The 26085-nt window shown below is 46.0% G+C and overlaps 1 pseudogene; it reads left to right on the top strand.

The window, feature by feature from the left end:
• Positions 1-644: 644 nt before the first annotated feature.
• Positions 645-6138, top strand: LOC115318683 (annotated as a pseudogene).
• The last annotated feature ends 19947 nt before the right edge of the window (positions 6139-26085 follow it).

Below are 26085 nucleotides of genomic sequence, written 5' to 3'. Positions count from 1 at the left end.
ATTATTAGCAAACATTTTACGGACTGTTTGGAAACCAATAATTTGCTCACCAGTGTACAGCATGGCTTCCGGCATGGGCTGTCGATGGTCACCCAACTGGTTACAGTATTTCACGATTTCGCTCTAGCAATTAATAAAAGAAAGCAGCTTGACGCCATTTTTTTAGATTTCGCAAAGGCGTTTGATAAAGTACCGCATAACAAACTCGTACAAAAGCTCTACGCAATAGGAATGAGAAGCAGCCTAGTAGAATTCATTCATTCATATCTTACGAATCGCTCCCAATTTGTAAAAATTAACCACCACTCTTCGGGTCCCTTGCCGGTCACATCGGGCAAGGGTCAGTTCTCGAACCCATTTTATTTCTTATTTATATAAATGACATTGTTGAAACTGCGGGTGAAGAAGTTAAGATACATCTTTTTGCTGATGATTGTGTGGTCTATAAAGAAATAGAATCAAGTGAAGATCAAATTAAACTGAACGGAACTCTTCAAAGCATATTCCAGTGGTGCGAGGAATGGCACATGTCATTAAATTTGAACAAATGTACAGTGGTCCGAGTGACAAACAAAAAGACGGTAAAAACATTCCCAAACTCAATTGGCAGCGTTAGGCTTGGGGAATCAACGAAAGCAAAATACCTCGGTGTGACAAGTACTAAAAACTTGAGTTGGGACGCTCACATTTCCAATGTGTGCTCCACTGCACTCAAGACTCTGTGGTCTCTAAGAAGAAAGCTACCGTTAGCCCCGCTCTCTGTTAAACTTAGCGCTTATAGAACATTAGTAAGGCCACATTTAGAGTACGCGTGCGTGCTTTGGGACCCATACACGCAAGGGAACACCGAAGAACAAGAAAAAATACAAAAAATAGCAGCAAGATTTATTTGCAATAAATTCCGACGATTAGACAATCCATCACAAATGTTAGACACACTTCGATTAGATTATCTTCATTTACGTCGAAAACACTTGAGACTTAGGTTGTTATATTTGTTTTACCATGGACACCTGAAGGTTGACGTTTCCCCCTACCTAACACCTGTTTTACGTCGTGACACGCGATTCAATCGCGGTAGATTACTGGAACAGTATCGCAGTAACAATAACACCTTTCAAAAACTCATTTTTTCTAAAAACAATAACTGATTGGAATGGACTCCCTAAAGAGATCGTCGACAGCTCATCGCCGGATGACTTTCTTGAACATCTACGAGCTCTACAAACCTGACGGTTTGATTTGATTTTTTTTTTTTTTTTGCTATTTTTGGTGTAGAGTGTTGTTTCATTGTATTGAAGTTTTCCCTTTTTCTTTATGTCCTGTACTATGTATTACACGTCCACCCCTGCCGGGGCCCTAGCGGGGCCTGCAGTATTGTTAAATAAAAAATAAATAAATAAATAAATAAAGCCGTTCCTGATCGTCGACGACCGCAGTGATCCCTCGTCTTGCATACCATACGTCCTCGTCTTGCATACCATACATACCTCGTCTCGCATACGCCATACGAGAAGGAATGCAGCGGCTGTCGTCAGCCAAAATTACTTTTGCGGACGGGACATTTTTTGTTGTACCCGACCAACTTGTTACCCTGATGTTGTAACCGACGGCGTGCAGAGCGCAGCGGTTTACTTTCTGTTGTCAGGTCGGTCACGACAAACCTATGTCCGTGCGTTTCAAGGGCTTAAAGCTGTATTCATATCGGCTGGGATTGTGTTCTCGACCCCTGATATTTTCATGACGGATTTTGAGCAGGCGCTCTTTTGTGGTCTGCGCGACGTGTTTCCACAAGCTGCTCATTGCGGGTGCCATTTTCACTTTGCGCAAAGAGTGTGGGCTTCCGTTCAGAGGGCCGGGAGCATATTCAGGTGATAGCCACCTAAGGGCGCTCATTCGTCAGCTCGTGCCACTTTCCTTTGTTCCGCCTTGTGACATCCCTCGCGCCTGGGCGTTTCTGCATCAGGAGGGTATATTGCTCGGTATTCCGGAGCTAATTGGAGTGCTTGATTACTTTGACGCGACTTGGATGAGTGGCATTTTCCAACTTGAACAGTGGAACCACCACGGAAACAGGGGACCCATGCCAACACTCACATGGAGGCATGGCACCGAAAAATCAAAGCATGTCGGGAATAGCGCACCCGAATCCCTTCGCGTTCATTGATTTAATCGAGAGAGACGAGGCCCAAACAAGAGTCCTCTTGCTTCAAATTACAAACGGGGGAGCAGTGTGTGCGCAAGGCCGCAAGTGGGCTAATAAAGACAGAAAACTGGCCGAGCTAGAAGGCCGTTTCAACAGCGGCGTCATTTCTCTTTTTCAATTTTTGAACTTCGCCCAAGCTTTTTCTGGACTGGAAGCATTGTTGAGAGCTTTAGCTGGAGAACTAAGCGCGTGAAAAAGTTGCAGTTGATTCGTTGTACGAGTGCGAAAATGTGTGAGAAATAAAACCAAGATGTTTGTGTGTAAAAGATGCTATCCCTTTCTTCGAATGCAGAAAAATGGATTCGACCAAGCTTAGGGGTGGGGTTCGCTATACTACGACTCTATATCTGATGGTATGTTGGGTGCCCAAGCAAGGTAAGACTCACGTACAAAGCCGCGAAGGCATAACGACGGCAGAAGCCTGCCGATCTAGTCCCATTCGGTCGTTGCGCGAACGGGCAATATGAAAATGGGACAAGTTGCGAAAAAAACGATTCGGATCTTATGAGAATGTTCCACCGAGGCGGACCAAATGAAAATAGGACTAAATGCGCAAGGTTCAAACGCGAATGGGACGTTTTGAGATACACCCCACCTGATATGCATCTGTGGAATCAGGTATTAAGTATCAATGACTTATTGCTCCCAAAACTGAAAAACTAGCTGTGTAAAAGTAATTAATGCTTACTTTTATGCACATAATTTGTACAGCTGGAAGAGTCAAAATATATTGTTAAAAATTAGCAATCCTTCTGATGTGCAAGCTTTACTGTTCAAGGCTGCTAGGACTAGTTTACTACACTTGTGCTCAATCACAACAATGAGAGAAAAGTTGTTTCTTTAAAGTAAAAACATTATTTAAAATTGGAAGTGACTTTTACTTTCAAGGTGCCTAATGAATGAAATGCAGTATTTAAGAGGTTGTCTTTTATTTTGTTCATTTTATTTTACACTGAATGGGTATAGGTCATATGACGTCAGATCACGTGGCATAAATTTTCCTGACAAATTTAGTGGGGAAACTGAATTGGATCATAAGTCAGATGACATCATTTTTTTTGCTATATTTAGCTGGGAAACTGAATCGCTGCATAGGTCACGTGATATCTATTTTCCGCTAAATTTATCGGATAGCTTGAAATTGTCTGTAGGTCCCGTGACATCAATTTTCCTGCTAAATTTAGAGGGGAAACCGAACTTGTGTAGGGAGTTCACGCAACAACAATGCCCCCGCTAAATTGAGTGGCAAATGTACGGACGGATGGACAAACTTTTAGGATTGGAGGGTAACGTTAAAAAGCACTTCCTGTAGAGGCGTATGCACTTGGGCTAGTTGGTGATCCATGTTTGTGAGGGTAAAAGCGCTAAAAACAACAGACAAGTAGAAGAAACGTACAACACAGAGCGCTCTGTGTTGTACGTTTCTTTTACTTGTCTCGTTTTTAGCGCTTTTACCCTCACAAGCACTTCCTGCTTAAAAAAAAAAAAAAAAAAAGCTGCTCACCTAATGTGCATCTGTGGAAACAAGCTTTGACTAGCAATGAAAAATTGCACCCAGGACTGAAGTGCTGTTTCAGTAATACTTCCTGCACAAACAATTCATGTGTAAGAACACAAGCCCCAAAATTTTCTTCCTATTCTCCTTTCCCTACTTTTCTGTGAATTTAATTTATTTCATCCCTTGGCCAATCCTAAAGATTTCGAAATGCTTATTCTACGTCTTTCTGTTAAAGCCCGGTTCATGCTGCAGAAACTTGACTGAGTGTGTAACCCGGAGCATTCATTGTTCGTCGAGAAACTTTTCGTTTCACCCCATCCTGTTCTTTAAAGCAGAAACTCCTCTCCCTTGACCACGGTCATTAAGGACTTTTCATAGATCGTACGCAGAAGTTTGCACTGCCTACAGAAGCTCATGTCTTCACTTTGAGCATGGATTAAGCATGCGTCTGCACTCCGCAATGTCTAATCTACAGAAAGTTTCTGTTATACCAAGGCTCGAGCCATTTCATTGTCACAGGAGCAGGCATTGTTTATAAAGACTTCCTTTCATTACATTGTTTCAGGGAACAATTTTTCTTTCTTAATTAGAATCAATTGATCATATTAGGATAATTGTCAAATAATGGCAGATTCACACGATGGATCAAATTGCAATTTTCATCCGTGAACCGCTGTCACGTTACCATCATGTTAGCTATTCCTGTGATTTGCACCTCGTCCGCGGACGCCCAGACTGTAAGGGTAGAGTGCCTTTTCACGCGCAGGATTTTGGCGGGTGAGTAACTGTAAGAGTGTTTAGGGTAGTGAACCAACAACAGCACATCAATATTTTTGTTTTCGAATGAGCCAAACAAAGATAGCGCACCACTGTGTTTTGTCCGTTCGGTGTTTCATTTTGTCGCGCCATTCCTATTTTCCACTCGCGAAAGAAGTTGCAAAAACTTTGCCCAGCTGACGCGCCGCAGATTCTGGTACTCCTCCAGGTCGGTGTCAAGAAGCTTCTGTCAAAACTTGCATAGCACGCTGCAATCTTTCCTGCACGTCCACCAAGTTTTCCCTCCAGCAAGACCTTTCTTGCTGCTTTAGTGTGCTGAAGAGTGGTGCACAAGCAAGCAGTGCGTAAAGGCATTTCCAAATGTTTCTCCGCGACCCCAGGACTTCATCGCTTCGACGCTGAGGCCTTCTGGAGCAGGACCATACTTGTGTCACGTGGTTAGTAAAGCTAGTGGCGCTTCACGCTAAGCCTCTCACGATGATTTGTCTCGCTCGGTAAGTAACAACGGCACACAACGATTCGTTTTCATGACAGCACCGTGATCGTAGTCGTAAACATCACTTCTCCATTTTGGAAAACGGTGCCACAGTGCGATCTTGACGTTTCGTGGAATTGCAGGGCCGCAAATACGTTCACTCTGTCCTCGCTGTCGTCCGCTCGTCTCCTCCGTGTAGAAGCGCTTGGGGAACCGACGTTCCATGGACATCTTGTCACGTGATTAATTCACCCGCGGATTAGCCCGTCGTGTGAATAGGTCATAAATGGACTGCAGAGTCTGCACTCACGTAACATTTCCGTTGACGTTGCCTGCACGTCATGAAAGTGTGTCTCGTATCCAATTAGATATTCTCGAAGAAACAATGCTGTAACACGCGGTCATGGACGCGCCTTGCCGTGGCAACTTGCCACGGCAATTTCTTTGCTCTTTGTAATAAAACGGCTGAGCACCCGTTGGATCCCTACGCACACCAACCCTGCCGACGCCCCCTCACGTCTCAGCCGCACATGGTCCCATTCTGACCAATGAGGGGGCGCCGCCAGGGGGGGGGGGGGGGGGGGGGGGGCTCTCTTCGCTGATATATAAGCGTGGAGAGAGTGCGCGTGGAGTCAGTCGAGTCCAGCTGGCCAAGGGTATCAACTACTACTAACTTCCGATATGACATGGATTAATCACATTAACACGATTTCTTCGGACACAGCAAGGACCCTTGGTTACATCCGGCGTTGCATGAATGCTGCTCCTCCATAGCTTAGGAAACTTGCATACGAAACCTTCATTCGACCAAAATTGGAATATGCATCTACAATATGGAATCCGCATCAAAATTACTTGATCACCCAACTCGAAGCAATTCAAAACCGAGCAACCCGCTACATTTTATCGAACTATGACTATAAAAACAGTGTCTCTGCCATAAAAACGAGCCTACATTTATCAACTCTGGAGGTACGCCGCAAGGTTGCACCGTCTTTGCTTACTCCATAAACTTACCATTACCATCCCACTGTTCGAAGCTCATTTCTGCGCACTCCCGCACGGTCATCTCGTCGACTCAATAACTCTTACAATTTTCAACGTATATCGGGTTCCAGTAATGCCTTTAACAAATCATTTTTCCCACTCACAATTGTGGACTGGAACGGTCTTCCAGAATCGCTCATTACAGTAACTGACCCTGTGGTTTTCAAAACCTCCATCATGTTGTATTTTTCCACACCAAGTTAGGTTTTTTTAGCTACGTTGCATGAGTGTGCGTCGTTATGTATCTTTATGTTTTTTTTTTTTTTTTTTTTTTCATTTCTTGTATAATTTCTTGTGTTGCCCCCTCCTTATGTAATGTCCACGAAAGAGGACCCTTAAGGATTAATAAATGAAATGAAATGAACTGCACAATAATGTCGCACATTGTTCACCTTAACCACTTAACCGTTTTTTTTTTCTCTTTAATTTTTGATTCTAAGTTGTTGTTGCTTTTTGTTGCACGTGCGGCCCAGGCCACACATGTCTCCCCAATCGGTCGCCATTCTTAAAAACGTGTACAATAAAAAAAAAAAAAACCTGTGCTGGCATCTCTGAGCAAACTAAGCTCGAAACAAGCCTGGGATGTCCAAAAGGAGTCAAGGGCGAGGTAGGGTGCGCGGATGAGCTACACCCATCCTATACGGTTTGGGGACGGCTCTAGGAGAATGGGCTAGGCTCGTCCAAAAAGTGAAGGGGTTAACGTGCACCAGCACCTTCCACGTCACTGAACCTTATGTAGTAGTATATGATTCTAAATTACAAAACTATGTTACAGAAAGTAACAAGAAAGAGAAAGACGGGACGTCATATCTTCTCATATTGTCATGTTTTCGTCAGTCCTGTATTAAAAGATTTTCATTGTAAAAACTATGGCTTATTTTATCTATCCAGCTCTTTCTCACAATCTCCTGCCTACCAACTCAACCAGCGAAATAACCTCCCCCCCCCCCCCCCAAACACACACAACCCATAATAGAAATTTCAGGATACAAGATGCCTTGATTGTACTGTGTATGTGAACCAAGCTGAAGATAAATTTTCGGTCTAATGGAATAAAGAGTTACAAAACTGACAAACATGGCAGTAGCATACTTTTCACTTTTCCAGATGTACAAGAACCGCTAATTTCTATTAGAATGGTAGAAAAGCCCAAGGCTATCAGGTTGCTCACCGACAGCAGCCACCAGGAAAGGGGGGGGGGGGGGGGGGGGAAGGGGCATGATAGTGAGGGCAGCTGGTCTCTAATGCTTCTGCTTTCCTGAAAGTTGCAAGTAAGACTTTTAAGGAAAAATGACCCAAACTATTCCAACAAAACGTTATTTCATTTCATTTCTCATACCAAAAAGATTGGTATGAGGAGCTTTGCCCGGTTGACATGACGCAGATTCAGCATGGTACTTATCTGCGTCTAGAAGCTTCTGTCAAGATGTATCTAGCACGCCGCAATCGTTTTGAATCTCCAGTCAACCTTTAACCCAGCAAAACCTTTCTTGTGGCTGTGGCGTACTGAAGGCGTGAGCGCGGGGTCAGTTCAAATGACCCTTTGCGAGCCCAGGACTTCGTTGCCTCTTCACCAAAGCATCCTCGAGCAGGACCATGCTTGTGTCTCTGTCATGCCCTGGTTTGGTAAAGCTAGTGGCGCTTCACACTAACCCTATCATGGTGTTATGTTGTTGTTGTTCTTGTTTGAAATTGCAAATGTCGATTTCGATCTTGGACAACGGTTCCAGAGTGTGATCGTGCAATGTTAGAGTTTTGCGGAACTATGGGGTCGCCAACGTGTTCGGTTCGTCCTGGCTGTCGTTTTCACGTCTGCTCCTTCGTGTGGATGCGCTTGGGAGGCGGACAAACTGCGGACATGATCAATCCGGCCGTATGCAGATCAATCTGTCGTGTGAATCAGTCATCAATGAAGAGCGCTGTTCATTTTGAATTTGATATAAATTAACTGAGCAGCACCATTTTGTAGGATAGTTAACCCCACCTAAAACTCCTGGATATGTTTTTGTTAGTTTCGTAAGTGGTGTTAAAGTGCCAGTGCACGAGACCTTTGCAGCACTTTGAAGCAAATGGCAGTGTAGCCCTGAAATGAGAGGCACTTTAAAGTGGATGGCAGCAGAGCACTCACTCGTGACACGTGTCTCTCGCGTTCACACAATTAACGCTGAACCGCATGAATGCGATTTAGCGAGTGACGGCGGCGGAGATTTCTCACTGTTGCACGTGGCGTTGCTCGGTTATTGGATTTTTAGAAAACGTCGCTCATCGCCTCGGTCGCTGGCTCCCATCACTTTCATGTGATTTGCCTCATCCTGCGATAGCGAAAAGGGTCGCCATGGCTTGTCTCGTCGCTCGTTAAATCGCTTACATACGGTTTATACCTGGTTGTCGGCACTTGCGAAAATGTGAAGCGTGAATTTGATCGAGGGCTTTGTCCTTGCCGATTCTCAGACTGCTGAGAAAACCTTGGGTACCAATGAAATACGACTGCGTGATTTCTAACTTTGCTTATGAACTGAGGAGGAAGTAGTTGAGCGAGCTGGTCGCAGACCGTTGCTGAGAGATGCCGGCGGCTGACGCGACGGGAGTAAAGGTGGTGGCGGAGGCTCCGGATGCGGGGACTGTGATAGATGTGCCTCCTGCATAAACATCCGAAATCCCATGCCATTGCCTTACGGGCCGCGGAGAACGTTGCCCTGAATGGCAGGTGCTCGGAGCCGATCATCACTTTCGTGTCACCATCTCTTCCGTCGTAAACATCGAACGCGCTACAAATTGGTGACCCGGACGTGAAAAGCGACTACGTCTGACGAAATTCAAGATCGAACTGATCCGATTTTTTAATTAAACGCGATCTTCTTCTTTCCCCAGTGTCTATCGCCACAGGGCTCCCCCACCCCCCCCCCCCCTTTTTTTTTTTTTTTTTTTTTTGAAGACAAAGTCGTCCCAGTGGACCGTCCTGAATTTTATTAGACGTAGTAGCTTTTCGTCTCACAATTTTGTTTTTAGCTTTTTTTTTCTATAAATTTTTTTTTTTTTTTGCATTCCATCTCGATAAGACGATTCCCAGCACCTTTCGTCACGAACATATTTAATCTTTCTACCACGTAAACCGATAGCCGTTTTCGGTAGTCGTTTTAGACCAATATAACTAGCCATGTTGGCCACGCCACCGCTGCCGCAATGCATTGAGGGGAACTTTAGTCTTTCTGCCCGTGCTAAAACCTCGGCGGACTTCTATGCCTGTAGATCATGAGACAGTCCGAACCGTCTCGTGCATTGGCCTTCTGTGAACTAAAGTTATGGCGGCGTCATTCATGCGCCAAACATATGGCGAGATACGTCAATCCGGCTTTTTGTTTCGCGCTGCCAGGTTCTAGTGAACACGCCCCACAGATATTACTTGCCTTAGCAGAGCATTTTTGTGTCCCAAATTGTTTCTCGTTGCACGTGAAGTAAATCACACTGATCCAGCTGCCACTTTGTCAGGCTTTGTTGGAATCCTAATCCTCAAGATCCTTGTCAGATTTGGCAGTTGTAGTTGCTTAGTTAGATTAGCAAGTTTTTCTTTTCCAGTGGCACTGGTTTATGCGCTTCCGACGTTTTGATGCCTAGTGTATCGTACCATACCTTTTCATTTACGCCCAAAATTGCTAATCCTTCCCACCAATCGACACGTTTCTTATGCTAGGCTATTTATTTATCCTGCAGTCCGACTTGGGGTGCACAGCTCGAGGTACTGATCAAACATAACCTGGACTAAGTGCTCGATCCCTCAGGTCTCGTTTGACTTTCATAAATCGGTTGATTTTCTTGTGATATGTCATATTACAGAGACCTTGCTGCTAATTGACACCTTTCTATCATCTTGAGTTGTTTTCACATGGCTCGCTGTGTTCTTCAGATGAGGACTCTGCCAAAAGTGGGCAAACCCGAATGGGTCAACGGCATAATCCTCACACCTTTTTGCTGGAACCATCATTGCTTAAGTTTGGTTTCATATTTTTAATGCGTGTTTTGCGCAATAAAAAGGTGCACAAGACTTACAATGCCTTGCTTGTTGTAATTTACACAGTAATGCTCAAAGGCGCTGTAGGTACAACATTTATTACGACATGAAAAAATCAGCTTTGCACACGTAATAAGTATAGGCAAAAGGAACACTTTAACACTCAAGTATGTTTGAAGTTAATTCAAGAAATATTGAACACACTAAAATTATAAAATAACACAAAAAAAAACCTCTTTGCTCCAGATAAGTGCTCTGCAGGCATATATCCTCTAATTCTTGCACTTCACGATTTATTTTCTAACACCCAACGTAAGTTTTTGAGGGCAAGAAGCACGTACAAATGAGGCGGTGACCAAAATTATTTAATTCAACTGCCGCCGTCGCTCACGCCACTCGCCCCACCTTACGGGATCCTTTGAGAATCTGCGATACTCAGCGTCCCCGCGGCCACTCGAAACTTGGATATGGAACTGTTGCTGCGTCCCAGGGACTCCTCGAAGGCTCCGACCAGCACCTTGGGGACCGGAATATCGGGCAGGGTGCCATGGCGGTTCCGATGGCTCCTCCAGAGCAGCAGAAAGTCGATTTGAACGCGAACTCCGCCACGACGCACCAAACACGCGATGTTCTCGACGAGGGCTCCCGAGTAACTGCTGGCCGTCGAGACGTTGCCGAAGACCGCGTCCATCCGGTCTTCGACGGCGTTGAAGACCTCCGCTCTGAAAGCGGTCACCGCCTGTTGTCTTCCGCGAGCGCAGTAACCAGGGTTCTCCGGCAGCAGTTCCAACACACCCTCCATGGCCAGGAGGGCGCCCCGCGGCGACTCGTGCCTCGTCAACAGCGCAGCGGTCGTGACGCACGCCACGGCACCGACGACCAGAAAAACGCAGAAGGCGCAGATTAGTCTGGAGCGGAGCCGACGTCTGTAGACGCGCTTGCTCTGCAGGAGGCTGACTTGGAGCTCTTCTAGGCGCGACTCTCGGCAAGCCCTCTCGGTTGCGGCGTCTTCGTTCGCCCCCGCTGCGTCTTGCGTAGGAGACCCGATTGACGGCAGCTCGTCCGACTCGTGCTGGTTCCAGGACTCTGAATCTATGGTCAGCTGAAACTCGGGCATCGTACCGACAATCGGCGAGATGGGCACCGTCGTAGGAAGTTCGGCGCGAGGACCTCGGACCCGCCGCTTGCGCTGGGTGTCTTGCCGAACCAGCGTGGATTGCCTGCAACTTGCCATGTCCAGAGTTCGAGCATCGCACTCGCTACGAAGCGGGTTCGCACCGCGCTGTCGCTGTGCGGTGCTCGGGAGCATACTGGAGTGTGTCTGCTGAGGTTCCGGACCGCCGAAGCAATGCAACTGGCTACCCTCCTCGCCAGCACAAGCATACTGGTTAAGTATGACGCATGCGCGTAGGCGTTAAGAGGCTGATGTCGCTCGCGGACGTATCGTCTTAAAGCCCCTAGGTACTTCTTTTTACAAGTGATGACAAGCAATACAAGTGACAAAGCACATTCAGCTGGAACAAAATGACGTCATTCAGCTCAGTCGTCTGCTGTGCGCCGCCATTCAGTTCCTAAAACTGCACCGTCACGCAGTCGGCGCTTCAAAGGATGTCGCTACTTGGAGGAAGCTCTCATCTAGGAACATTATATCGTCTTCGGCGCATTACAAGCATCATGAAGCAAAACGACACTGGTCATACGCAAGCCACCTCGAAGTTTCTTCACGAAAAATGCTGTTTGCAGTTTAAGCCGCGGGTGCATACAGACGTTATAAATTGATTCTGCGAAGATAAAAAACGAAGAACCGCGTTCTAGTCTGATTTACTTGTTTTATAGGTGGTATTCACTGAGCCTGCAGGTTTCATTTTGCCAGGGAGCGCCACCGTCGATCCACCATCTTCGAGGTCGCGGTTCGACTGGCTTGGGTACGCTCTAGAACACTGCAGGTACGCGGTCGTAGAAGCTTCGTTAAACAAAAGAGACAAAAAGGTTTATCTCGGAGGCGGGCCGTTTTAGTTTCCTTGTTCCAGCTTACGAAAAATGCGCCGCATTTTTCATAAGCTGCGCACGCTGCGCCGCACGCTATGTTTCTGCACAGGAACGAACACCGAAGGCACGACGTATGTACGACACAGAGGTGATGGAGCAACACGGTAACACGGCCGTAGTGTATAAAATCCGCTATAGAAAAACAATAAAGAAACTAGCAAAACTAAACAGAGTAATCACACCGTGCTACAAAAGCACCAAAGTAGAAAAATCAGTTCTTGCAAAAGCTTCGTGTCGTGCGCCGTGGGCACGGCGCGCGACGCGGAGCGCTTCATGTCAAACAATTTCATGTCAAACAATTTCGTCGCTTCTTTCTTTTTATATTACTGATTCATGGCCGCTGCTTGTGTTGGTTTTTGTTGTAATGACTTTGCTGTTGAACATTTAGTTTCGAATATTTTCTTGTTGCTTTTGCGTTTCATTATCGGAATTCACAAGCAACGTCTACGTTATCTTTTTTACATATGTATATATTTTTCATAATTTTTTTCGCTCGGATAGACATTTTCCGTGTTGAGCGTTACTTGTCGTTTTTGGTTACTGTTGCATGCGGTGTTTCTTCTTTTTACGCGGGATGAATGTAACGAATATGATTGCACGACGCAAAGTTCAATCCGCGAAGTGTTCATGATTATAGGGCCACAGTACGGGACACCACAGGTTCTTGAAATTTAGTTTTTGTTCTATTCTTGTTGTTTCCCTTTTTTTTCTGTAGTAATGCGTTTGGCGGGGGGGGGGGGGGGGGAGAGAGACTTGTAGAATTGGACTGCCCGTTCTCACACACAAGCACACATGTGCTTAAGTGAGACGATTCTGGAAAATGTATTTTGAAAGAAACCTGGAATAAACTATTCTATTCTATTGCATTCTATTCTTCTATTCTTCTTCATGGAGCCGAGGGAGCAACGCGGCCGCGGTGAGCAAGTCCGACAGCGACAAAAACGAACTAAAACACACACAAAAAAAAGTACTCCCACGGCGCTTCAAAAGCACCAGAGCATAAAAATAACCCCTAGTTTCGGTCAAAAAGACCTTTTAAAGATGTAAAATGTTGCTAAACCACGCTCAAAAGGTCCGGCCAGACGACACCCGCGATGGAAAGAGACCTCGAAGATGGCGACCGTGATGGGCGATGCCAGCGAACCTAGCTAGTGACGTCAAGTGAATGTCACCTATTGCGTTAAAAAGATGAAACAGGTCGTCGTATTTCCGTCTTTTCTTCCCCAATTGCGAGATTTGAATTGAAATTAAAACAATAAAGATCGAACAAACAATTGAATTTATTGCGCCTATTTTTAGCTGATTCATCCGATCCATTTCATTCACTTTCATCCGTGCATTTGGGCAGATACCGAAGGCGTGTAACTCCGTAGCGGAACAGTCGCGTATTTCTGTTATATGACACTCGTGTAACTTCCTGCTTTATGTGTGAACAAAGAAACGAAAGCACCTATTAAACAGCCAGAAAGAGCGCAAAAATTAGACGAAGAACGAGTGAGAGCAATGTACACGACCAGCGACTGACTTACAACTTAATTTTTATTGAGAATAAACAGGAAGCCCTCCAACCACAACAACACAAAACACCGCCAATCTTATCAATTTGATTACAATGTTGCTTGGTAACGACACATGTAAGCAATCTCGCTTCCAAACAAGGCAATGGACGGCGAACTCACACACATACCCTCCTCGCACCGTGACATGACAAAGCCTCCGTAATCTCCTTCGTTTTTTGGTTAGTGCGCCGCGTCACAACGGCAGTGTGAGTAAGAGTGGCGCACACCCGCACCTGGCCCAGTGTACCGCCAAGTGGCCGGAGGGAGAAGATCTCGTGGCCAGATCATGCTCCCTTAAAGGGATACTACAACGAAGTTTCGGCGCTCATTTTTTGGTCAATATGTGTTCAAAGGAGCAGCATCACATCGAACATACCAATATCTTGTTAAAAAAGTCACGAAAAGGAATTTTAAAACGAATTAAACGATTAGCAAAGAGCACCTGGTGGATGTCGCTAACGCCTCGCTTGTAATGCCCGTCTTGAAACCTCGGCAGTAGGTAACGGAGGTTGTTTCGCCTCCGGCCACGACGAGAGAAGGGGGGAAGGGGCAACTCCCCTCTTCCCGAGAATGCCTTTTGTGTGTCGCAGAAGTCGCTATTGTCCCCCTAGAAGATTATAGAAGATTAACCCGTCACTCAAAATTCGTACAAAAGCAGCCGCTTCGGTGGCTAGAACGACTAGGCCATCCTCTCGACGTCAGCCTCGCCGTAGCTTTGCTCGTCTTGAGACGACCTACGTCACGATTGCGTTGGATGTCACGTGCTCTAAGCTGGGCCTTCTCCGAGCGCTTGCCAGAGTGGGCCGTTTATAACGAAAAATACAGCCACCAGGATCAAAATACAAACGTGCGATTGTCATTTACGGATATTGTGGATCATATTCAACCTATTTTTGAACACGACGGGAATATTTCAAATTTCGTTGAAGTATCCCTTTAATTTATCATTAAAGGCCGGTTCTCACATGCAGCGAAGCGCTGATGTAGCGCTCCTCACGTGCCGTCAGCTACTTATCGTCTGCCATGAGCAACAGTTTTGACGGTGCGATACAGAGCTGGTGAACGCTCCCATCAGCACGCGCTTAGCGCGAGGTAAGCGCTATGCTTGCAGCGCTCCGCTGCATGTGGGAACAGGCCTTAATGCGTCTGCCTGACTGCCCGACATATGCGTTTCCACACCACAACGGGATCTTATATACTACCCCGACTTCACAGATTACAAATTGATTTCTTATGTTCCTTTGCACACCCCCAACCCCCGTCTTCCCCACCAGTCGATCCTGCCTGCAGCTTTTTCATCCGCGGAGTCTTTCTATGACGGTCTCCACCATTCCCGGTTTCCCACAAGAAGTGTGGGGGGTTATCCGCCTGCCCTTATTGGAGGAGTAGGGGAGACCCTCTTAAAAAGACTCCGGATGGGGGCTGCAGGACCAGAGAGAATAAGACCCAGCGTTAGACCGGTAGCGCTTCCCTATGTTCACAAGGTCACCCATGGAATAAAAAAAAAAAAGTGGCAAGCCAACACAAGGTTCCAGTGTTGTTTTCCGCTCCTAGGAAGCTGAAAAAGTTGTGTGGCAGGATCGACCAGTCAGAACTTCCAAACATAAACAATATTATTAGACGACACATGAATATTTTATACATGGATACTGCTTCAAGGGCTGTTATCCCTCGACCGCCTGGTATAACGTTTAGGAGACCACGTAATTTATTGGATTTTTTTAGACAGTCCAGAAACTCCATCGGACGTGGCTTGGTCCCTCTTGGTTGCATAAAATGCAATAATAACCATAGCAGTTTAGGTGTTGATATAATAATGGCTAACTCTATTCGTAGCACAGCAAATAACTTTAATTCGAAAAAAACGGTACCTATAACTGTAATTCGGAAAATGTTATTTATTTGATTCAATGTAAAAAACGCCTAATTCAATATATAGGAGAAACTAAAACAAGCATTAGAAAAACATGATTCTACATAAAAGTCACATACGTGAACACCGTTGCCGGACCAGTTTCTCGTCATTTAAACTCCACAGGACTTAACGGACTTTCTGACTTTAATTTTATTATGCTTCATGGTGGCTTTCAAACCAACAGAAATCGAAAAAATAAAGAATCCGAACTTATTTATAAATTTAATACTTTTGAACCGAAGGGCCTTAGCAGTTCGCAAAGGTCATTGCCGTGTTTTTTTTTTTTTTTTTTTTTTTTTACATTTAATTGAGATTTTCTAATCGGTGCCGCACTATTGCTTTTTTCTTATTTTCTTCCCGCTTGATCGTTTAATGTGACACGAGCAAGCGCTTTCTAATGGGTCTCTCGTTGGCTTCACATGACACCAGGTATAGTTGGCTTAAGTCCAACCACATGTCCCAAAAATTGGTTTTGTGAAAATAATGGCGTTAATAATATTGAATTTAACTATTTCAGTACCATTCACTGCTTTTTTATCGGGATATATTAGACTTTTCAGCGAAAAATTAGTTTAGTAGATATCCGCTAACCGGTAAGCATTTTTTCTAATTACGCCTTCTTCTTTGCGACCGTTTTTGCTTTGATTGAAAGAGAAGGAAAACGAAGTGTTCGTTCAGGAGCTGACGAAGAACCTACCAGGCTTGAAACGTTTCTGCATACACAACTTTTTTGGCGGCCTTCTCCTTGATTTGGACGACCATCCCCTTAAGGGTAAATATTTTTTGTAATACACACACACACACAGATATATATATATATATATATATCGTTCTTACCAAACATGACATTAATCCCCCCCCTTTCCTTTGCATCCATGAGCTGACTTGTCTGTGCAACCCCTAATTTTGCGCCCTATATGTGTGTGTGTGTTGCGTGTGTGTGTGCGTGTGTGTTTGTGTGTGTGTGTCTGTGTGTGTGTGTGTGTGTGTGTGTGTGTGTGTGTGTGTGTGTGTGTGTGTGTGTGTGTGTGTGTGTGTGTGTGTGTGTGTGTGTGTGTGTGTGTGTGTGTGTGTGTGTGTGTGTGTGTGTGTGTGTGTGTGTGTGTGTGTGTTTGAGAGAGAGAGAGAGAGAGATCCAACGCACAACGGTATATATTCAGATGCAACGCAAAGGCAGATATTTAGATGCTACCTATGGACATTCAGAATTTCCCAAAACTAAATTAGCATGCTTCACATTTGTAAAATACTGGTGATTGTAAACATAGTTTATTTCTATGTTCAAGCACAGAGGGATTGTGTTAGAAACACTGGGCCTGCACAATGTTATGAATAGAAGAAAAAAAAACTCTCTCTCTCTCTCTCTCTCTCTTTTAGTGCATTCACTAGAGCAAGAAACGAACTTCCGACAAGCTATTAAATGGACTAAGGCGAACGGCCAATACTTTTTGTCCGGAACCAACGAGCGCCGATTGATGAATGTTCCCTGTTTGCTGCCAACACCGCGCGGCTTGACTTTTGGACTTGGACACGCTTGTTTTTCCGACCTGTGTAACAAACCATTTACAACGCGCGGATTCTCTACTGCGGTCGCTTCGTCCACCCACGACGCGGCGCACCGCGCGCGTAATGGCCGACCATCCAAGATGGCGGACCCCATTTTTCAATCAACGTCTGCCGGCGTTCCCACTTGTGCGCTTATTTGGAGACGAGGGTGCACGCAAGGAGCATACGTGCCAACCGAGACTGCGCCTTTTTCCGCTTCTCGACCAATCAGAGCGCACAGCGGGGATCCTTACTTTGGAGTGGCAAAATGAGTAATGGTCGTTGTATACCGTTTTGCTCGGTATTGTTTTCCACTTCAAAGTTGTGCCGGCTGAGACCATACGGTTTTCGCGGGGAGACAGAAGTAAGAATTGCGAGCTAGATGGCGCTCGAAAGGTTGGTTTGCGCTCATTTGCGATCTTCTTATCAGAAGACTGGAGGGTAAACTTTTTTTTTTCTTGTTTTCACACGTAAGTTGTTTCTTACCTTATTTCTCGAGATCGTTAAACCTCCCCGTTGGCACACCTAACAGCTTTCTCGAGATCGTTAAACCTCCCCGTAGGCACACCTAACAGCTAGTCGCGTTTGACATTTACGGGTTATAAACGGCTAAAAAGCGATCATAAGTCCCGCCTCAACGTCCTCCGAGTTCCGGATCGACCATACACGCTGCTTCTGCTCGCCATCGCGGAACACCCACGGTGTAGACTAACGTATACTCGTACAGTAGAAATAGACTCACCACTTTAATAAAAAAAAAAAAGGAAGGAAGCTGATTGCGCCGATAATACACCCCGAATGTCTTGCACGTTGTACTCAAATATTGTAAACGCGGTTAAATAAAGAGGATGCCCTTAAAGCATTCAAAAATACTTATTTGTATTTAGTATTCGAAGTATACGAAAATTTTCGGTAGTTGTTTTTTATTTCTGATCTAATGATGTTTGCATACTCCAAGCTCTGATTGGTTCTGATTAAAGGATAGTGGGTAGGCCTCAAAGGAAACTGCCTGGAGGTCTTCAATCAGAGCCAATTAGAGCTCGGCGTGAGTCTGACGTCACAACAGCCGGTGCAAAAGAAGCAGACGAACTCGCGCTCCGCGTTTATTGGAGCCGCGTCGACGCAGTGCGGAGCGCAAGTTCGTCTGCTGCGTTTGTAGGGGTTGTGGTGACACCAGAAAGTCAAGCTCTGATTGGCTCTAATTGAAGAATAGTGGGTAAACCTCAAAGTAAGTATCCTTCCATCAAAAACAAGCTCGGCGTTCTGACGTCACAACAATCCCTGAAAAAGTAGCAGACGAATTTGCGCTCCGCATACCACCTAGAAGAAAAGGCCTGCACGATTCCTCCTCTAAATGTCATCACTGGCAAATCGCCTTAGAACCCCCTAGGTAGCCTGGATGAGCACCATTGTCTGCTACATCGTCCGAGACATCGTCTGCTCCGGCGGTCATGCTCAGAATGAGCTCACATTAATTGGCTGCTAAGACCGGCAATATTGATGGTGTCGCATGCACGTTGCAAATGAACTGTAGAAGCTCGCTATCAGCTCGCGCTCAGCAGTCGCGCACACAGCTGTGGTCGCCAGTGAATGCGACGCAGTTGTGACGTGGTCTGTACTCTCGTCAAGCTTCAGGCAGTTTGCCGCTTGGAGCGGGTCGGGGATCTGCTAAGCAAACGTCATGCGCAGGCATTGTCTTCTTCACTGGACGTCATATTTGAGGCGACTGCTCAGAGCGCATGCTCAGAGTTTCCCGTCAGCTCTCGGGCACCCACAAGAAAAGAAAAAAAGGAGAAACTCTCTTCTTATCGGGACTTTCCTTTGTATGTCCCAGGCTTCCCCAGACGTCGCTATTCTCCCCCTAGAAGATTAGAGAAGGTTAACTTTCACTCAAAATTCGTACAAAAGCAGCTTTCCCCCCTCTCTCTTCACCGGTGGTTCGAAAGCAGCAGCGAGCTCAGCTATGACCACCAGTGAATACACGTGGAAAGCGCCACGACAGAATAACATTTGTCCGGAGTTCTGCGACGAAGTCGTCCCAACTTTCTTTCCAGGGAGGCTGCGACGAAGTCGTCCCAACTTTTTTTCCAGGGAGACGTCTATCACGCGGCTGATAAACTCAGCCACCTCACCTTCACATAAACAGCAGGAAAGGTTACAACGCTGACACCAAGACGCTGAAAAAAAAAATGGGGGGCGGGGGGGGGGGGGGAGGCGGTTCAGCGACGGACCAACCGGTCCGTCGCTGAACCGTCATTTTTAAGTATGATATAATACGGGCCAAAGCACTTGTAATTGTAGTTTGCGTACTTTTTGGTATCAGTGATGACAAACTTGGCATTTGCAACTATACTTGGTTTCACCAGTCGAGACGCAGCCGACGCCACCCGTCGATGGGACCAAGAGCATCGTCGCCAGACCAGTCGCGTACAGAAAAGGTCTAGTGACTTACACTTTTTTACGCATGTTCGTGGTTGAACGTAATCATGACTTCAAATGCGCTCGGACATGCGATGAAGCGAAGTAAGGGGGTATTGTATTTACCCAGCCTGTAGGTTCGATTTTGCCAGGGTACGCCAGCGTCGAACCGCCATCTCCAAAGTCGCGTTTTTGCTTTTTTTTTTTCCCTTCCCTTTTTTGTGGTTTGAGCGCCCAGTTTGGCTAGCTCGGATATGCGGTCGTCCATTGGTCGTGTGTGTTAATTTCATATCGTTGAACGGAAGAGAGGAAAAAGGCTCGAGGTACAGCTAAGCACTTCTTAGGAGTTGTGAATGCGAAAGCATGTACATCATTCTTCCGCTCCCTTATTTCGTCTGCAGCGTATTTGCGTCACGGTCTGCCGGCGAGGAGAGGGCGCCTCTCCTCGCAGGTCCATACGCACATTCGCGTTTGAACGCGTTTGAGTGCGTTGCGGAGTCCTTGCGGCCAGGCGCGGTCGCTTACGGAGCGACGCTCGGTAGCGCGACGCGAGCGAGTACAGACTCGCTCAACTTTCCGAAGCGTTGCGGTGCGTTCGAGTGCGTTCCACCAATCAGAAGCCGAAAGAGGAGAGGGGGTGACGTGTTCGCTCGCCCCACCCGGCCGACTCGGCGAGACGTATCCGGTTCGCCGGTCGCAGTGCTTGCTTTTTCGTTTTGGGGAGCGGTGGGGACTATTTTCCAAGGCAACGATGGTTCAAGCTTGACAAAACGTCGGGGAAGCCGGCGAGATTGTCCCAAGATCGAACACTTCGACGCTGTCGCCGTGCGCCGCCATGTTGCCTTGGATTTCGCTTATAGCGAGTTCGTTTCACACGCACTGGCACCGTTCGAGTTCTCTCCCAGAATGCATCGCACTCACAGAGTGTTGCACGGAAAACTGGACTCAAACGAACTCGCCAAATGCACCGAGTGCAGAAGACTGATGCAGCCGCCATCTATGTTGTAGAAAAGGTACCGACTTCAAACCGAAACTAGCGCCTTTCTGTTCCGAGATGCGTGGGAATGCGAGAATGCAGTCGCTACCAACGTTTATTTACAAACATTGGTAACTGGAACCTGTAGTTAATAGTTGCGACGTCTTCAAGCAGCTCGGCTGCCGTAGAGATTGTTACAGACGGCGTAAATTTCCGCAACCAGCTGTCTACAAAGCAGCTGGTTGCGATCTTTCAATCATTATAACCGTTTACATTGAAGAAAACTGACGATGCTGTCCGAGCAAAAGCTTGATCCGTTTGAGCATGGTATTATGCGTGAACCACTGAAAGGGTACGGCTTAAAACTAGCCTGTTGGAATATCCAGCAAAACTGGATCTTTCGATTTGGATCGTCATTGTAGGTGGATTAGATATTAGCCTTGGTGAGGGCGTCGAGAACGAGAGCTTTCTCGAACAAAATACGACGGGGCAAGTTAGCTGCGTAGGTAAATGTTAAACATGATGATGTTGCCCAATCCTCAGGTAAAGTCACCATCTTTAGTTTTCTCTGAAACTTATTGGGCAGTCAGAGGTTTCTGCTGGGGGAGTTTTATCGATAAATGTTAAATGTTTCACCCGCGCACGGATGGTGATCGACATCTCGGGGGCCGCTGTTGCGTTTGTTCTGAGCATTTCCTTACACACTGGTATATTACAGCGTTTGTACGGCAACAGAGCGATTTAAAACCTGCAAATAAATCACGGGTTGTCAATTGCTTCCTCCGTGAAATAGCAGGCGCTCACAATTCAAGCTCGCGTTTGATTTCGTTTCCCGCGGGACGCGATTTCTATCAGAAAATCTACTTTTTTTTTTCCCGTTCGGTTCCGCGACACATCGTAGCAGACGAACCCTCGTCGTCTGCTTCCGCTCCTCGCCGGCCCCGCCGGAGCGAGGCATGACGGGATTGCATTTTGGCGCACTCCCGATTTTCTCGGTGCAGCGAGTGCATGCACGCGTGGGGTGTCAGCGCTGAAACGAACTCGGAGAGTGCAACCACTCGTGGAGCGCCGGCCGAAACGAACCCGTTCCACGCTGCGAGTGGGCACGCGTGGGCACGAGTGCCGTGAAACGAACTCGCTCTGACTATTGGTGAGCCACTAGGGACGATAGCGCGTTTTTTGGGGGGGCTCTTGACTGAGGTTGACTGCGTGTCAACGCAACTGTGCGTACAAGTTTGGCGTAAGCGGTCTTCGCAACGCAACGCGTCCGCTTGCCACTACGGAACGCACCGCGCTCAAACGCGAATGTGCGTATGGGCCTTTACAGGCGCGCTCGCGGCGCGGACACGCAGCGCCATGGGGCGTCGGTCGTTGAAACTGACGCGCGCAGCGGCCAATGGAAGCCTCGTCAACGCGCGCCAGACAATGGGACCGAAGGCGAAATCCAACAGCTTTACTTCGCTCCTTCGGGATCGGGGAAACTAGGTGTCGTTGTGCAGGCTTTTCGCGTGGTTTCATAGCTGGGAGCTGACTTCACTTGGAGAAAAGATTTAAGGTGTCGTATGGCGCGCTCCATGAGACAGTTAATGCTTTCGCATAAAAAATCTACCTCGGGGGCGACCCGTTTTAATTTCGTTGCTGCCGCCAAGCGCTGTGTGTACTCCTTTGAGCGATGATAAACTGCGTGGTTGTAGGGTGCTCTGACTGCATGCGGAAAAAGCCTATCGACGAAAACATCGCGAACGTGGGCTGTTTCGTGGTGACTAACCAGCGTGAGAGGACGGCAGTCTTTACTTCAAAAAGAAGAGCCACTAGCTAATGAAAAATGCGCCGCATTTTTCATTAGCGGCGCACGCGGTGAGCCGCACGGCACGGGAACGAACACCGTGGCCACAACGTACGACACCGAGGCGATGGAGCAACAGGGTCACACGGCCGAAGTAAAAAAATCTGTTAGAAACCAAAAAACGGACCAAAACAAGCAAACAAAAGAAAACAAAAAGTAATCACACCGTTTTACAAAAGCACCCAGTGTTGGGTAAAGTACATATTAAAAGTACTTAAAGCACAAAGTAAATGAGACGTGATGTACTACAAGTAAAGTACTAAGTACACTAGAAGCAATGCACCTGAAGTACTATAAATACAATGTACTTTAAAAGCAGCTTTAAAATTTTTGATACAATCTTTATTGGTGCCTTCTCATCCCATTATACAGAATTTTTTTTGCTGGTACGCATTGCCCCGGGGGTTATCGGGGGTGCATGACTTATTTTTGGAAATTGCGGCGAATATTGGATAAAATCAAAAGGCCAAAGAGTTAGTTATTTTCAGGAATGCGGCCAAACTCAGAAATCCCTCAGACTTCTGAATTTGGCTCCGCTTGCACCGGCTTGTTGCACACAAGGGGGTTAAATACATACTAGGAGAGGACATGACGCCGGCCCCGGAAAATCCCAGAAGACGCTTATGCCAGTTTGAACGCTTTGTATATCGTGGTAGCGGAACGATTCATTATTTATTTCCATTAAGGTGCAACCCCACCCTTGGTTAATGTGATTCTGAACCAACAGATGGCGGTGGGATCGCCTTCCAAGCCTGTTCATTAATGCGAGAAATCGTGTGTGGTGGCGCTTCGATACAGTGGGGTATTTTTCTATATCCTGAATTTGACATCCCTGGTCCCTTGCTTGTTTTTCTCTGCACGAGCTTTCTTTGGAACGCGCACAGCTGCGCCAGTTCTCGTGCAAGGGGGCCAGTTGCCTACGCTCCGAGCTCACGTCTCTAGCAAATGTGGGCAGAACAAAACGCGGAAATCGTCCTGAGCCAAATGGCGAGACACATGCACAACAAAACCACCGACGCGTTGAAATATATAAAATTGCCTGAGCGCCGTTACCGGAGATTTCAGAGGCCAATTACACATATTTCAATATGATCAGATTTATGTTGACACGAATGAAGGTGACAAGAGGACGAATAGTGAACTGAAAAATAAAGGCTTAATCGGCGAACTTGTGCCGCACAAAAAAAAAAGTAAGGAAAGAGCGTCGAGGTAGCAGAAAAGCAGGCGGCGATTCGGCAGCGTGACAGAGAGCGAGAGCGAGAGTGACTCGACGAGGTCGCCGGCAGCTGCTTATCTACAGTGCGTCACCATCTCGAAAGTTCGGGAAAGAAGGTTCGAGCGTCGCGCGCTCGGGGCGAGGATGAACTGGCACTTTCGAGAACAAGAAAACAGGGCGAAAGTTACGCCTGGTGAAAGAATGAACGCAAATCTTCTAGAAGTCCGTGATTGAGCGTTGCTTTCTCGGCTCGGCGGGCGGCAATATGACAGGCCGGTGCTTTTGTCGTGCATGTGTTTGGCTCTTTGTGGATTTCCAGGAAAACGAGCTGGCGGAATAGACTTGAGTGTCCAAAATTCTAGCCTAAGGAATTAACCACCTAAAAAATAAAAAAGTAAACTATTTTGGTGGTTAGGTGCCTCATTTTGACCAAAACCACGAGACTGGAAAACACAAAAAAATGACACTCAGGTTTAGAAGTTGAGTTTGGTAAACACAAAGTAGGGCTGGTGCGGGAGTCAAAATAATAAAAAAAAAAAAAATTCCGAGGTTAAAAATTAACTCACAGCAATAAATGATAATAATTAATTATCATTAATTCGTTATTATAATAATTAACAAATTCAGTGATAAATGCAATGACTGGCCAGGCAAAGATTCTTGGTCTGTGGATAGCTTTTCCACAGTTTAAGCATAGTACAGGATGTTACAAAAAAAATTACAGGGTCTGTTTTTTACCGCAAGAATAAACTAGGCATCGCCGAACGCTCATTTTCCGCCCGAAGGCAGCGCTAGAGGTCACAACCAGATGTCAAAGTTCAGCCCGATCCGATACTTTATTCAAAATTTAAGTTATTTTCTGAAACGTTCATTGGAAAATTGGCGGCCGACGGAGCTTTCGAATACATGCGGCTCTATGGCACCAGAAACCGAAAACGGGCAAAAATGGGCTTCATTTTCCCATTTAAATTTTCAGAAAATCAGTGATAACTTTTGAATAAGGTGTTCGTTCGGGATGAAACTTTAGCATCTGGTTGTAACCTAGCGCTACCTTTTGGTGAAAAGTGAGCGTTAAACGATGCGTAGTTTATTTTTGAGGTAAAAAAAACTGCATTTTTTTGTGGCATCCTGTACCAGTCTTAATTTGGTGATTTGGTGATTTATGCGCGCAAGTAGTGGTGTGCAAAAAATGAAGAAAGATGCAAACGGGTACAGTTTGACATTGTACAAAATATAGTGTAAGCACTCATATGGTACTTAAGAATGAAACAGCCCTACATTTTGCACTAGCGTTCACTGTTCGAAAGTTAAGGGTGCTTCAAAGGCTAAAGCTTGTATACATATACTGCTCAGGCCATTATGTTTGAAAGCTCATAGTACTTTATTACCCTCAGATTTGGTCTAAGTCCTCTCCACATTGCTTACAAGAAAAAAAAAATGAAACTTTCTAAGCTTGGGTTGATATAAAAACTCCACCTGCTGACAGCTACCAATCATCTCGGCGCCGATTATGAGTATTCACTGCATGCCGACGGTCGCGTGCTTAGAACGAGTTTTTTCCCACGTGATTTCATACAATCACAATTGTTCTTGACAAACAACAATGTTTACTCAGGCAAGCGGGCATATGTGAAGCTTATAATATTTTGTATTGATTGTGGCACACGTGGCAAGTCGCATAGGCTTTTTTACAATCCGCGAAATAGAATGCTTCTGGGTTACCTTGGTCTCTAATGCATGTAGCACACAAAAGAACACGAACTGAATTGCAGTTTGAAACGAAAATAAATGATGATAAACAAGCGTGTAGTCACGCGAAAACTGAGGGCATTGCACATATACAGAAGAAGCTTTGTTTCACTAAATACATTACCAGTAAATTATTTGGTTTTACCCTGCGAGCGAAGCGGAATATACAAGTGCGAGCATACTGCCCTGAACTATACTTCCAGTGAACAAACGCACCATACAAAGCATAGAGTTCGTCTTTATAGCTCTTGGTACGCTAAAACCTTTAGAAACACAATTATAATCAATTATATTATTTTAATTATTTTTATTAGGAGCGCCTATGTGTTTTTTTTTTTTGTCTGTTGCGTTCACGTGCCATTTTCTTAGATATATAATATTTTTTCCAGAAGTCCGATACCTACAGTCTGGTTCATCATAAGTAATGGCCGAATAATCAAAGATGTCGACAAAAAAAAAACAACAAAGAACGTGAACAAGCGAACACACATTAAAAATGCAATGTAACGGCACATTCAAAACTAGTCGTTAGTTTTTTAGAGAGCAGCAGTTTCGTAGTGCGACATTGTTACCCGTTGAAGGTTATAAAACGTGCAGTACAACTGTTAGCTCGGGGTCTTTAACGTGCATTACGCAGTATATGTGGTACACGATCGCACGACGGTAGAATGCAGATGGGCGACTGAACCCAGGGTCCCTGCTAAAGCCGTTGATAAAGGCGTTTTTTACAAGTGCCGCCAACCATTGTTGGGGAAACGCGCAAGACACGTGCCACGAGCGGGTGCTCCGCCGCCATTCGC

This window comes from Ixodes scapularis, unplaced genomic scaffold (genome assembly GCF_016920785.2).
Source record: "Ixodes scapularis isolate PalLabHiFi unplaced genomic scaffold, ASM1692078v2 PGA_scaffold1__304_contigs__length_218370807, whole genome shotgun sequence".
Taxonomy (NCBI): domain Eukaryota; kingdom Metazoa; phylum Arthropoda; class Arachnida; order Ixodida; family Ixodidae; genus Ixodes; species Ixodes scapularis.
Note: the sequence above shows the minus strand (reverse complement) of the source record. Positions and strands in the feature narration are given on the sequence as shown.